Source organism: Canis lupus, chromosome X (genome assembly GCF_003254725.2).
Source record: "Canis lupus dingo isolate Sandy chromosome X, ASM325472v2, whole genome shotgun sequence".
NCBI classification, from domain to species: domain Eukaryota; kingdom Metazoa; phylum Chordata; class Mammalia; order Carnivora; family Canidae; genus Canis; species Canis lupus.
Window position 1 is genome coordinate 11,446,100 of NC_064281.1, and position 14,210 is coordinate 11,460,309.

Genomic DNA, 14,210 nt, shown 5'->3' on the forward strand with positions numbered 1-14,210 from the left:
GAATAAATAAATAAAATCTTTTTTTAAAAAAGGAAATTATGCAAATGTGGTAGACATTAGAGCTGTGTGTAAATTCACCTCTCTCTGGGCACCCGGTCTGTTTGTATTTCCCTACTCTCTTAGACTCAAGGTGGCCATGAGACTTGCTCTTAGCAATGAAATTCAAAAAGGGACATATGTTAATTCCTTCCAGGAGAAAGGCTTGGAATTGCCCCCCATGAGACCTCGTATCATCTCTTTTCCTCTTACCATGGTGACCAGTGAAGAGGCAGGTGTAGGCTGCATCAGTCCAGGTCCTAGGATGACAATGCATGGAGCACAGCCCACCAGGCAACTCATGAAGAACATATGCAATAGGAGAGAGAAATAAACGTTTGTTAAGTCTCAGATTGGGGTTTTTTAAAGAACATTTTGTCATCCCAGCATAACCTAAACCGTAATAGAGATAGACATTTTTATTGTTAAAAAATTAAGGTTTGGGAATCCCCGGGTGGCTCAGCGGTTTAATGCCTGCCTTCAGCCCAGGGCGTGATCCTGGAGTCCCGGGATCAAGTCCCATGTCAGGCTCCCTGTATGGAGCCTGTTTCTCCCTCTGCCTGTGTCTCTGCCTCTCTCTCTCTCTCTCTCTCTCTCTCTCTCTCTCTGTGTGTGTGTGTGTCTTTCATGAATAAGTAAATAAAATCTTTAAAAAAAATTAAGGTTTTTTTTTTCAAACAATTTAAAGGTATATTGAGCTTCACTTTCTAACACATTGGCCATTAGTTGTACATGGCTATTTAAATTTTAAACATTAGTAAAATCGGGGCACCTGGGTGACTCAGTCGGTTAAGCATCTGCCTTCAGCTCAGGTCATGATCCCAGGGTTCTGGGATCTAGCCCCACTTCCAGCTCCCTGCTCAGCAAGTAGCTGCTTCCCCCTCTCCCCTTGCTTATGCTCTCTCTTGCTCACTCTCTCTCTCTCTCAAATAAGTAAATAAACTCTTTTTTAAAAAAAATTAGTAAGATTAGAGATTCATTTCCTCAGTCACACTAGCCACATTTCAAGGGCTCAACAGGTACGTGTCACTAGGGGCTACTGAACGGGACAGCACAGATACAAAACATCTCCCTCTCTACAGAAAGTTCTGCTGCACAGCGCTGTAGGGCTGAACAGCTAAGTACCCAAATCACTGTCCATACCGCGTCACCAACCCCTCCCTAAACTCTACTACTCCTTACAAATTATTAAATATCATTCTAGTCCTTCTACCTTATATTACTTCTCTATGACTCCACATTATAAGTATAAATATATATATATATATATATATATATATATATATAGGTGACCTGCCTTTTTAAAATTTATTTAATTTTATTCATGAGACACAGAGAGAGAGAGGCAGAGACATAGGCAGAAGGGGAAGCAGGCTCCCCGTAGGGAGCCCGATGTGGGACTTGATCCCGAGACCCCAGGATCACGACCTGAGCCAAAGGCAGATGCTCAACCACTGAGCTACCCAGGTGTCCGGGTGACCTGCCTTTTTATTTTTTAAGATTTTATTTATTCATGAGAGAAACAGAGAGAGAGGCAGAGACACAGGCAGAGGGAGAAGCAGGCTCCATGCTGGGAGCCCGACACGGGACTCGATCCGGGGTCCCCAGGATCCCGCCCTGGGCCGAAGGCAGCGCTAAACTGCTGAGCCACCCGGGCTGCCCTGACCTGCCTTTTCAATTCAACCAAATAAAATGTCCTAAAGATCATTTTTCCCTTGCTGAACACTTAGGTGGTTTCTAGAAGTAAGCACTTCTTGGCCTATTGATAGGGATCCTTCCAGCTCCTTGCCCAGGTGTTTTTGTCTACTTTGATGTAACACATATATGTATTATATTGTGATTTCTTTTTCCATTTAAATAACAATAGTTTGGAGTTTATTGTATTCATTTAAGTTCTCCTAAATCTCTTCTGATAATTTCCTTATTTTGATTTTACATTTAGCTCTTGACTCCAACTGAAATTTAGTTCTTAGGAAATAAATAATTTAAATAAAGAGATGTGAATTAGGAATCTAAAATATTGGTTTTCCACATAGGTAGCAAATTACACCATTTTTCTAACTACTCTATAATACTTTAGCAGAAATGTATTAATAGAACAGAAAAGAGACTTCAGAAGCTGATGCATGTTTATTTGAATTCCTATGGCCTCATGGGGTACTCATATTTTGTTTCTGATATGGCCACTTATACCCAATATTCTTTTGAAAAACTCTCTTGGTTCCTTTTATTACCTTTTCACTTTTATATGAATTTTAGAGTTGGATTGTCTTTTTTTTTTTTTGATTGTCAACTTCCTCTTAGAGTTTCTTGTTGGAATTTCAAGTGGAAAAGCATTGACTTTATACATGAATTTGACAAAAGCTTATATTTTTACAGCACTGAGTTGTATCTTTCAGAAACATGGCATAACTACATTTTTCAGGTACTACTTAATATCCTTCAGGAAAAATATGCTTCTTTAATTTCTTCAACTAAATCTTACAAATTGTATTAGGTTTAGTCTGTCCTGGTTTTATTTATTTTTTTAACGTCCTTGCTACTGTTGATACTATGAATGTAATTTTTTAAATACAATTTTCTCTTTTTTTAAAGATTTTATTTATTCATGAGAGACAGAGAAAGAGGCAGGGACACAGGCAGAGAAAGAAGCAGGCTCCCCGTGGGGAGCCCGATGCCGGACTCGATCCCAGGACCCCGGGATCACGCCCTGAGCCAAAGGCAGACGCTCAACCACTGAGCCACTCCTGCGTCCCTAATTCCATTTTCAAATAGGTTATTGCTAGTATAAGAAGGCTATTAATGTTAATGTTTTTGTTTTCTATTTCCTTAATTATATGAACATTATTTATAGTTCTAATCACTTTTCAGAGAAATCTTTCAGATTTTCAAGACAGATAATCAGTACTATCTTTAAGCAAAGACACGTTTCTCTCTTCTTTCCAATATTTATGCCTCTTGTATTTTTTCTCTGTCTTCCTGCTATGGCAGTATGGTGGTGAAAACGGACACTTTGTTATCTTCCTGGATGTAATCAAAATGCATCTTACATTTCTCTATTAAGCACTGGAGAAATCAGTCTTTTAAAAAAAATTTTTTGAGGATTTTTTATTTATTCATTTGAGAGAGAGAGAGAGAGAGAGAGCGAGCACGAGAGTGAGAACACAAGCAGGGGGAAGGGTCAGAGGGAGAGGGAGAAGCATACTCCCCGCTGAGAGGGAGCCCCGCGTGGGCCTCCATCCCAGGACCCTGGGATCAAGACCTGAGCTGAAGGCAGATGCTCAACTGACTGAGCCACCCAGGTGCCCCTATCCTCTCTGTCTTTGATGTCTCCATGACTCCAGAGTCTCTGGACCAATGGCCCTTGCCTGAGGCCATAATCTCCGAGGGAGGTAAGTTGCATCCACAAATTCCCCCCACAGACAAGCTTCTCCAGCAATGCCAAATTTTTTCTGTTCTTGAGGACCATCAAAATTGAGAGGATCCACATTATAGGAATTTCTCCAGCCTTGTTCATAATTAATCAAATCTACGTACCAAGGAGCAGAAAGGACCACAGGGAAACCAGTTGCTGTGATTTCACCCTGTTCCTCACCATACATTTGATCTTTCCAGACTTGAGCTGAAGTGCTTCAGCTGAAGCTTTGCACCATCATCAAAAACCTCTTGCCAGACTGTGGATCCTTGTTTATGGTTGAAACAAAACTCAGAAGCTTTTTTTTTTTTAGAAGCTTTTGAACATAGAAAGATCCTAAGTCTTCTAAAACCTTTGCCAAAGCCTTTCTGCTTCATGAAAGAATTGGATTTCTGGACTGGACTCCCCACACTTAAATTCCACTTGATCTCCTCCCAAGCGGATGGATTGATCTGGAAACACTGTACTAATTTCTTTAAAAAAATTTAGACAGGGAGCTGTAAGTTTAATTCAGAAGAGGGTTGATAGCTCCTCCGGACTGTGTAGGGCCATTGTAACATGGAGTCACGATGTCTTTCTGAACTCTTCCCCAAGACTGTGTATGTCCAGGGCTATCAAATTCTGGTATGACTCAAATCCCTTGTAACCAGGCCTATGAGGTCACCAATGGGAGTCATTTGGTGTATAAACACGAGACAAAGAATAGGAGAATGCGACGCTCTGATAAGGGCAAGACTCTGTGCTAGTGAAGAACGTTAAATTTCTTAAAATTCATGGCATCCTCATCATACTCTCCACACTCTGGTGGCCTTGAGTAAAGCCACTGGTCCATTCACAAGTAAAGTATAGGATTCATCTGAAGAGACAGTGGGGAAAACATCATACTCAGCCATGGACAGCGGAGACCAGATGCTGCTGTACCTCAGTATTAAGTTCAGCAGGGCCGTGATGCCTCTTGTAGAGACCAAAAGTAGAGTCAGGACATCGCTAGAACACTTCTTTTTAAGCTTTTAATTCCAGTTAACATACAGTGTTGTATTCGTCTCAGGGAGACAATATGGGTGATTCAGCACCTCCATAGATGACCCAGGGCTCATCACGACAAGCACACTCCTTGACTCCCTTCTTGCAGGAGGGAGCTGGGCGGCCAGTGGTGGGCAAGGGGCTGTGGCTAATGTGCAAGTTCTGGGGGGGGTGGTGAGGTGCAGCAGGTGTGGAGACATCCACCCTCAAGCAGCAGAGGCCACGGGGATGAGACAGGGGGTCTGAGCCAGGAGCACCTGCAGCGGGGGCAGCCCCAGCCCACCATGCTTTGTTTCTCGTAGGACTGTCATTGACCTTGATTAACTTTATAATTTGCTTTCATTTCCTCTTCATGGCAGAAGTAATTTGGGGGTATGTTGGCTTTGATGTTGTCATTAATTTCTAACTGTATTGCACTGTGATCAGAAAACATGGCCTGTGATTGCTTCTTTGGAGACTTGGTTGTCATACATGGTTGGAAAGAATGTTATTGTCAATCTGTTGGTTATGAAAATATACAAACTTCATAAACTTGCAACGAAAAGCCCTACCTACCGACGCTCTTGAGTTTTGGATGTTGGTTTCTGGGAAGTTGTGTTAAAGCCTACCGATGTGTTTGGGAATTTGTCTATCCTCTATTTCTATTGGTTTTTCCTTTATTTCTTTTTTCCCTCTTTTTTAAAAGATTTTTATTTATTCATGAGAGACACAGAGAGAGGTAGAGACATGGGCAGGGGAAGAAGCAGGCTCCCCGCTGGGAGCCGGACACGGGACTCGATTCCTGGACCCTGGGATCACGACCTGAGCTGAAGGCAGATGCTCAACCAAAGAGCCACCCAGGTGCCCCTCCTTTACCTATTTCAAAATTCTGCTGTCCATAGCCATGATGTTGTTAAAGACATGGACCTACTGTCACTATCATCCTTTTTTCTCTTACTACTTTTGACTTTCACTCTTGTGAATTTAACATTTCTGCCCCCTTTTTTTCACTTTAGCATTCAATGATCTATGTTTTCAAACTTTACTTTTTCATTTTTCGATGTTATTTCACCTTAAGGCTGTTTCTTGTAAATGGCATATTGCTAGCCTTTTAAACTGTTCAACCAATCTGTTCTTCTTTTTTGCTTTTCTAAAAAAAAAAGGCATATTTAACCTATCTATATTTGAGGCAATTGTTAATATTCTTGGATTTATTCATGCCGTCTTCTTCCATTTGTTCTCTTTACCATGACCTGCCCTTATTTCTTCTTTTTACTTTCCTGCCTTCTGTTGTGCTGACACACTGTTCTTTGTTCCACTTATTTTTCTTAAAGCAATCTCGAAACGATCATCATTTTTCTATTTTTCTACTTGCTACTTTGAAATTTTTAACCAAAGCATAAGTAAAATTGTAAAATTATAGTATTTTAGTTGCAATCTATATCTAAATCTTCCTCCCGAACAAAATGGAAATCTCACTTCCTCCTCTTTCATTTCCCTTCTGACATCTATGATTTCAGATCCTGGGTTGTATCATTAGTGCTATTATTATCATTTGACTTTTGCCTCCATAATCATGTACAGCGATCAATAGCTTGTTCCTGGTATTTTGCTGACCACTGTGATTCTTGTGCCCCATCTCTCTCAGCTTCTGTTTTCATTCTGGTGACACTGTGACATCTTTTTCTTTTTAAAGAAGATTAAGATTTATTTATTTGAGAGAGAGAGCAGGGAGGAGGGGCAGAGGGATAGACAGAATCTTAAGCAGACTCCCCATTGAGCATGAAGCCCAATGCAGAATTCGATCTCTCAACCCTCAGAGATCACAGACTGAGCTGAAATCAAGAGTCAGATGCCTAACCGACTGAGCCACCCAGGCAACTCTGTAAGCTCCACCTTCAAGCAGCACTTTCAATGTGCCTCCATGAGTCTCCGCATCTATAAAAGGTCTCAATTTTTCTTGACACTTGAATGGTAGTTGGCCAGGTTATGGGATTCAAAATCCAAAATCATTTCCCTCCAGGTTTTCAAACTATGTGGCAAGGGAGAAGGGAAGAAGAAAACTAATATTTATCGAGGGTGGGCCTCTCTGTCCACACTTTGAATAAACTCAGTACTTTGCCATCATAATCACCTGGAAGTAGAGGCAGTCATTTGCCCAATTCACGTAACTGGAAACTCAAGCTCAGAAGGGTGTTCTCCTGCCAGGGCTACACAGCAAGTGAGCAGCAGGGATAATTTCAGTCCAATGTTCTCGGACCTCAAAGCCCTGCTCAGAGTCTAGACCGCTGCCTTCCCACAGACATACAATACGAGCCGTGTAGGTAATTTCACATTTCCTCATAGTCGCATTTTAAAAAGTAAACAGGTGACATTCATTTTAACATTTTATTTAGTTCGATTTATCCAAAATAGTATCATTTTGGCATGTGATTGGTGTTAAGAAGTGATCAAGGAGATACTTGGCTTTCTTCCTCTTAAGTCTTTGAAATCTGGTGTGTCTTTTTACCCTTCCGGCACAACTCAATTGGAAACGGCCACAGCTCATGAGCTGCGTGACCACGTGGGGCTAAGTAGCCAGTGTACCGGGCAGCTCAGCTCTATACCATGCTGCCTTTGAAAGCAAACACTTTCCAACACTGATAGAAAGCATCCTCTGCGGGTGATTTTTTTTTTTCCTATCCCAGTTTGACATGAGGAAGTCTGGCTTTCCCTGGAAATAATTTTATGGCTCTTTTTTGCTGATGGCAGACATACAACTAATTCTTCCTTGGTGCTCATCCTCATTATGTGGCATGGCCTCTCCTCCTGGTCTACACAGCCAAAAGTCAGAAGCGCCTTCTTAAAGCCAACCGTTAATCCATTCAAAAGGCAGATTAAACACTTCCCCCCATTTGATGCCTGCTGTGTGTATATTTCTATACACGCCTGACTTCCTCTTTCAGGCAAATACCTGGCCCCGGTTCAGACAGGCTTTTATCACTCTTGGGACAGCACTGGGGCTGGGGCAAACATCCGATCGCTTTCCTTTAGTCAGCCCCCAGAGTGTTAGGAGAAGGAAATCACACACACAACAGCAATTTATTTTAAATCTCTGAAGCATCCACCATTTCACATTCTCTTCTGCCAGAATTTCCACCAAAATTAATCTCCCAGGCCCCTCACACAATCTCCCCGAAGCCTCCTAACGCCAGCAGTATCAACAACTTAGAAACTGGAGTTTTAAATAATAAAGGATGCCCTCCCTCGGCGGTGCCTAGAACTGGCTGCCAGGCTGGGACAGGGGAGACTGGGTGTCAGCATTGGGGGGCTCTGAATGGCAGCTTGACCTACAGGACAGTCAGCAGAGAAGAGCCGTTGAAGGCTCAGCCAGAAAAACGTTGGGATCAACATATCACAGCTCTGTCTTACTTAAGAGTTGTATGATCTTGGGCAAGTCACCTAATCTCTCCACCCCTCATTTCCTTCATCTCCTTATGATGACCATGATGCCTACTCCATGGGGCTGTTGGTGAGATTCAGGGATGTGATGGATGTGTCTAAAGGTTCACTACATCTCCCCCCAATAAAAGTTAGCTGAAAAATATTTTTAAGATTTTACATTTTATTCTTTCAGCTTTACTGAGGTATAACTAACAAAAGAAATCATATATATATAAGGAGTAAAATGTGATGATTTGAAATACATATTCTTTGCGAAATGATCACCACAATCTAGTTAATGCATTCATCACCTCACGTAGTTACCATTTGTGTGTGTGTGTGTGTGTGTGTGTGTTGAGTTATTGACACTTAAGATCTAGTCTCTCAGCAACTTTCAAATACACAACATGGCATTATTAACTGGAATCACCCATCTCACAACTGAAGGCTTACAAGCCCAGCATCTCCCCCATCTCCCCCAACCCCAGGCCCTGGTGGTTACCATTCTACTCTCTATTTCTATGAATTTGGCTTTTTTTTTTTTTTTTTGTAGATTCCACATATAAGAGATTACACGGTATTTGTCTTTCTCCGTCTGGCTAATTTCACCTAGCATAAGGTAATTTTTCTAGTATGTTGACACTAAACAATTACCTTCATGCTTAGGTTCGCACACTGGTTTTGCTGCTTTGAGAACTTGGACATGTTTCTGACTTTTCTAAGACTCAGTTTCCTTGACTCTAACCTCACAGAGTCAAGGTCTTGGTCTCACAAGGTCGTTGTTAGAACCAAGTGAGGCAACACATGCAAAGTTCTTTGCACAACATGAGCCACACATTAAGTGCTTCACGCATTAGAGCTCTTGTTCTAACAAACTGATGTGATCCTATTGTGACAGTATTTCCATCACGATGTTTTAAGAAGTGAAGACTGACTCTGAAGGACATTCCCAGAGCAGTGTTCATCTAGCTACCAGCATACCTCCAACTCTCCAAGATACAATATTAATAACCAACTGGTGACCTTTGGACATAAAAGCACTTCACTCATTTGGAAAGGAGCTGGTTAGGACACTGGCGGAGGACACAAGACTTTTAAGACAGCCGGATTGGAAAGGTGTGTGTAGTACAACACCTGCCTGCGGTCAAGCAGCCTTCTGGAGTTGACAGTCCACCTGGCGTGCCCTGTCCATGCACCGCATCCTCGCAGTCTGCCATTTGTCTCTGTCATTTGTGGTCTCTGAGTGGCATCGGCTCACATCACGCAAGGTACATTCCACCCCCACCCCTCTCCCCGGGGCTGGCTTAACCCCTCTGCTCTCGGCTTGACCCTGCTCGGCCACAGCACCATATGCAACCTGGGCGGATTTTCTTCCAGCCTCTTATTGACAGAATGGTATTTATTTCAGCAAATCAAATTTAGTACCTGGGCAACAGGAAAGCAAGAGAAGGCTTCAGGGACCAGAGAGATCTTATCTCTCCGGCTTAAATTAAATTTGTGCCGCAAATGAGCAAACGCTGGCATGTGGCGCCTGATTCCAATCTCTCTAACACAGCGTTCCCTGTTTTCTGTTGCCCCCAGAATCTCCAAAAAAGTCAGCGCAGTTGGCCAGGAAAATGCATCTAGCAGGGGAGCAGCTTGTCAGAGGACAGCGGCAGCAGGATGTACACAAAACGCCTGATAAAAAGCAGGCTCCTCAAAACAGAGGGCTTCCCCTGGGGAAACCAGGGCTGGCAAGCTCAGGAGCACACTCCATATGCCTTGTCTGCCATCATCAGCCGCAGCCACCTGTGATAAGATGTCCCCACCTTTTCGGGCGCTTCAGGGCGAGGCTCCCCCGAGCTGTTGACTTCTTTTTGCACGTCTCCCCACCTGGAATCTCATTCTGCTCTCCCTTCTCCTGCTCCTTGTTCGTTTAATTATTCATTTGAACAACATCCCCTTGGCACCGTGAGAGCCCACATTCTCCCCGTTTCTCAAAAATGGTCTCCCTGGCCTACCTGCATCAAAAGCAGCCAGGCAAAAAAAAAAAAAAAAGCAGCCAGGCTACCAATCAAAATGCATATTCCTGCGCCTCTTTCCAGCTCTGCTGAATGAACCCCTCTCATGTGCAAGGCACAGGGGCTTGAATCTGTGACAAGCCCAGCAGGTAGTGTTGTGATACGTGGGTGAGTGTGGAAACCATTCCCACGAAATCCCCTTCTGTTCTACCTTTTTCCTAGGGCAGGATCCCTCCAGCATCAATCAAGTCTGCACAATGCCCCATTCTGCATGCCATCGACTAGATGAGGGAACAGTAGGGCTGCTTTAACAGAAACATAGCATTTCCATGCAGCGTAACCAGTCATGCAGCTTTTCTCAAAGTGGTGACTCAGGGCTCTCAGACTCCTCCAGGCTTGTGGCCGCATTGTCTTCAAGGTGTAGCTCCCACAATGCCCCCCACAACGTGCCCTCCATTCCAACCTACCAGAAGAGGAGTACAGAGGACCACAATGGAGGTTTTCACGAGTTGGGGCTGGAAGTGGCACTTTCCACCTCTGCCTACATTCCGCCGGTCACACTGGGCCACATAGCCACAACCAGCCTCGAGAAACATGGACAAGTGGTCTAACCATGTGCACAGAGAGTAGAAGACTTTGAGGAAAACTTAATCAGACTCTACTTCATGCAGCTCATTAAAAAAATGTTTTGTAGTACGCAGTTTCCTCAAAACATTAAAAATAGAAATACCATATGACCCAATAATTCCACGACTGGGCATCTCCCCAAGGAAAACAAAAATGCTAATTCAAAAAGATGCATGCATCCCTATATTTGTTGCAGCATTATTTACAATAGCCAAGATATGGAAGCAATCTAGTGTCCACTGATAGAGAAATGGATAAGGAAGATATGGTGTGTGTATATACATATGGCATATATGCATGGTATATACATAGATGGCTAGACAGATAGATGGATGATAGAGAGATAGACAGACACATATATATGTATAAATATATGCAATGTAATATTATGTAGCTATAAGAAAGGATGAGACCTTGCCATTTGAAACAACATGGATGGACCTAGACGGTGCTATGCTAAGTGAAGTAAGTCAGACTAAGAAAGACAAATGCCACCTGATTTCACTCATATGTGGAATCAAGAAAACAAATGAATAAGTAAACCAACAGCAGGATCAGATCTGTAAATCCAGAGAACAAGCTGATGGACCCCAGAGGGGAGGAGGGAAGATATTGAGCAAAATAGGTGAAGGGGAGTGGGAGATACAGGGTTCCAGTCACAGAATGAGTAAGTGTTGGGGATGAAAAGTACAGTGTAGGGGAATATAGTCAGAGGTACTTTACCAGCGCCACATGGTGACAGTTAGGAGCTCCACTAGTGGTGAGCACAGCACAACATATAGAGAAGCTGAATCACTATGTTGTACACCTGAAATTAATGTAATGTAATTAATGTAACATTGTCAATGTCAGCTATACTCAAAGAAAAGGATTTGTTTAATGTTTTCTCAGCACTGGTTAAGAGTAGCCTTGAACCTGCAACCCGGAAGGAGCTGTCTGAAGACTTGAGAACTTCATGAAGATGGGCCGCGACTACTGATGCTGGCAGGATCCTTGCCAGAGAACAGAAATGAATCAATCCCGTCCATCCATTCTCTGTCCACTCCAGCCTTCTGCAGGCTTCTGGGAGAATGTTGGGTCCTCAAGGTGAGCTGGAGTCTTATTGGGAAGCTCAAGACCAGAAATCTCAAGTGTCCTCCAGCTGGCTTGAAAAATTTACCAGCATGAAATCTGACCATAGTAGGTCCATATACTAAGAATATTCTTGTTAGATAGGAGCATTCTGGGGAGGCCAAAGTATACACCAAAAGTATACACTCAAGAGTCTGTCACACTGATAGGGATCTAGAAGCAAATCCAAATCCCGGACCCTTGAAAGCTATGATAAAATGAGCAGACACAGTAATGCAGAAAAGTCAGAACTCATTACCTGGGCCCCTTCACTCTGAGGCTGTGTAAGGACCATCAGAGAAGTAAGATCTTGGGACCCAATGATTTAAAACAAAAGAGAGACACCCACCCCAGGTGATTCTTAATCATAAGATGGGCAGTTGGTTTCTCAGCCTTGGTGCCACTCACATTCTGGACCAGGGTTCTTTGTTGGGGGGAGGGTGGGGGGGGGTCTGTCCCCACTAGATGCCAGTAGCATCCAGTTCTGACAACCAAAACTATCTCCATACACTGTCAAATGTCCCCTGGGAAGGCGCTAAATACCCCCCTAGCTAAAAGGTCCATGAGCCCAAGAGAAGCCCAAAAGATTCCACTGCATTGTGCAGGGTAGAAAAAGGGTTGCTGGGGGTAAATGGTGGATGTCACCACTGCATTTTGACGGTTGTCAGACATGGTGAGAGCCCAGACCCAGAAATGAAACAGAATCGAGGGGTGTGTATTTCCCAGCAGATGAGGCCCGGGTGAGCAGACCTTTTCTCTTTCTTAAATAGAGCCTTCGGCCAAAAGCATTTCAGTCCAGCCCTATAAACAAATTTCTGGTTACCTGAGAGGGAAAAATCAGCAGAGGTGTTGGTTCCCTGCTGTGTTCACACATCTCCTTAAGCTTTCATTTCGCCCTCAGCAATAACGAGCCGATGCCAGGCCATCCGTGACCTGCTAATGGGGTGCATTTTCATATTTATCTGCTTGCACGTTGTCTGTGGCCTCTTTGGGAACGCTCCCTGATTGCTCTCCAATCATTTCCCGCCCCTTTCGAGAACATTAGGTATTAATTCAAGCTTGTCAAATCTTATATGATATATTCCATTCAGGAGCTAATACCTCATCAACCTTACCTGGCACTGGAAAATTCAATTTCTCAAGATACCAGCTGTTATCCTAGAGACCTTGCATATCTATTTGGAACAGCTAATAGGAAATGTTCTTGCTGAGCACATTTTTTTTTTTTTTTTTGCAGCTGGTAAAGTTCGATGAGTTGGATGTGAAGTATACCTCCATGAATCTAAAACAAACACAATGAATAAATTTATGGTCTAGTAACTTAAGTGCTTTTTTGTTATCGCCCTAAATTAACAACAAACAAAATAACAATACAATGCATACAGGCAAGTTATAGGATTCTTCAAAAGACATTTTTATGTGAAGGCCGTTGTTGCTTTGTTTCAAAAAAAATAAAACTAGACTGTGGAGTGGTGTTTGGTAAGTTGGGAGACATATCACATTGAATATCCTGATCAATATCATATTTTTGTTTTAATGGTTACCAATATTGAAAAGCCAATCCATAGAGATACATTCTCTCAAACAAAATTAAATTTCCATAGCTTATTTTACAAGGTGAAGATAATCTTCTCTCAAAGACATCAGAATTCTCCAGAGCTTTTTTTTATAGGAATTCTAAGCTGTCATTATTATTATTATTATTGTTGCTATTTATTTGCTATTGTGGTGGTGCTGTTGGGCTTTTTTTATTGAGGTATAATTGCCATATAACATTATATTAGTTTCAGGTGGACAACATAATGATTCAATATTTGTATTATTGCAAAATAATCACCATAATAAGTCTAGCTACTGTCCTCAACTTACATAGTTTCATTTTTTTTTCTTTTACGATTTACTCTCCTCTAAAAAAAAAAAAAAAAAAAAAAAAAAAAAAAATTAGAGGGCACCGGGGTAGCTTACTCAGTTAGGCAACTGACTCTTGATTTCAGCTCAGGTCATGATCTTGGGATTGTGCTCTGCTGAGCACAGAGTCTGTTTGTCCCTTTCCTTCCCCCCACTTGCACTGTCTCTAAAAAAATAAACAAAATCTTTAAAAATTATTAAGATTTACTCTCTTAGGGGGCGCCTGGGTGGCTCAGTCAGTTAAGCACCCAACTCTTGATTTCGACTCAGGTCATGATCTCAGGGTCCTGGGATTGAGACCCCAGCATTGGGTTCTCCACTCAGCAGGGAGTCTGAGATTATCTCTCTCTCTCCCTTTGCCCCTCCCCCTGCACTCTCTCAAATAAATAAATAAATAAATAAATAAATAAATCTTTTTTTAATGATTTACTCTCTTAGCCCCTTTGAAATCTACTCTCTTAGAACATTCTGAGTTTAACTCCAGTTGTGAAAATATTCAACTTCGTCATTTGATCTGGAGGCAGAAAGATCATGGTCATGTGTAATCTAGCAGCAGGTTAATAACTACAGCAATTTCAAAGATGTGAGGAGCATAATAGATATTTCAGAATATTTGCTACAACTACAATGGGATATAAAAATATCTGTGAGATCTATGTATAGCAGAGTTAACAGATACTGCTAATACT

At 42.3% G+C, this 14,210-nt stretch overlaps 1 pseudogene; it reads right to left on the reverse strand.

Annotated features, from left to right (window-relative positions):
- Positions 1–1,556: 1,556 nt before the first annotated feature.
- Positions 1,557–4,369, reverse strand: LOC112651866 (beta-hexosaminidase subunit beta-like; annotated as a pseudogene).
- Positions 4,370–14,210: the final 9,841 nt, after the last annotated feature.